Below are 1,342 nucleotides of genomic sequence, written 5' to 3'. Positions count from 1 at the left end.
ATTAGGCTATGTTGTGCTTCATTTAAAAAGTGTGTGTAAACACAAATGGTGTTTTCACATATGGAGAAAATATAGCCGTGAAATCGTCATTATTTGACTTTTGCTATGGTCGTAAACTTTACACAGGCACAGATAGGAAGAGACATTTTGCAGGGCCTCTGTAGCTGCTCAAAAAATACCTCTATTTAAAAGCAAAAAGTTTATTTTGAAAAGTAAAAAATTATCACCTATACATCTAACGACAGTGATTATATTTTATATATTTTATGTTAAAGGTATCTTTACTATCCATATCATCTATCGTTTAAATATTTCAAAATGCATATTATATTCTTTATTTAAAACAATACATTTAAAATATTGCCATATTATTCAATTATGTTAATTATTCGAACTAATAGTTGACATGCGACGTTATCCACTATCACCCTTACAAACATGTACTGAAGTCCGCGCATTTGGAAACAAAGACGAAGTTCTCAAGGCGAATACATACCTTGACTCTAGGGGTCAAACAACTAAAAACAAGTCAAGAATCTTGGTGTGATTCTGGAGTTAGGGTCATTTTTTCTGTTTAGCTGTGCATTTACTGAATGAGCACTGTGCTACGTCCGAACTGGCTGCACTGTATTTTATGTATAACCATTTTCTATTCTTAACTCTTTTAATTCATTTTAAATCAATTTCTAAATCATTTTAAAAGTTTTTTTTTTATTCCTTGTTTTACTGTTGTGATTATTATATTTTTTTATTATTATTTTACTTCCTTTTATGTAAAGCGCTCTGAATTACCATTTTGTATGAAATGTGCTATATAAATAAACATGCCTTGCCTTCCTGGTCATCCTAAATACTAGTTACGGTCAATGAGATGAAGACATGCAGAGGTAGAGAACACAACAAACATACCCCTTTGGGTCATGAAGCACCCTGTCTATCACAACACACATTTTCTAGATTGGATTCATTATTTCATGATGAAGACAGACTGAATATTCTGATAGCAGATGGGACTGTTTGACTTTTTCTTAAGACAAAGACAATTGTCTGATTTCAAGAACACACAACCAAATCCTAATGCTATTTCACGAAATAACACAACAACGGCTGATCCGTTACAACATGTACATGTCAAGTCTGTTTTATCATAGGTATATCATATTATTATTGAATATAATTGTTTAGTCTAAATATGTGTTAACTTTTTTTTTTTTTTTACTACAAATCCCCGCATAAACCTCAGACTTCAAACATGGCCGCCAGGGGCAATACCCCAGGATACTCATACAGGGCAGCAGTCTAAAACGTTGGACTTCTAAATATACGCATGCTCAGATACCCT

This window comes from Sinocyclocheilus rhinocerous, unplaced genomic scaffold, assembly GCF_001515625.1.
Source record: "Sinocyclocheilus rhinocerous isolate Xijiao unplaced genomic scaffold, SAMN03320098_v1.1 scaffold5932, whole genome shotgun sequence".
NCBI lineage: Eukaryota > Metazoa > Chordata > Actinopteri > Cypriniformes > Cyprinidae > Sinocyclocheilus > Sinocyclocheilus rhinocerous.
The sequence above is the reverse complement of the archived record's forward strand: the minus strand, read 5'-3'. Positions refer to the sequence as shown.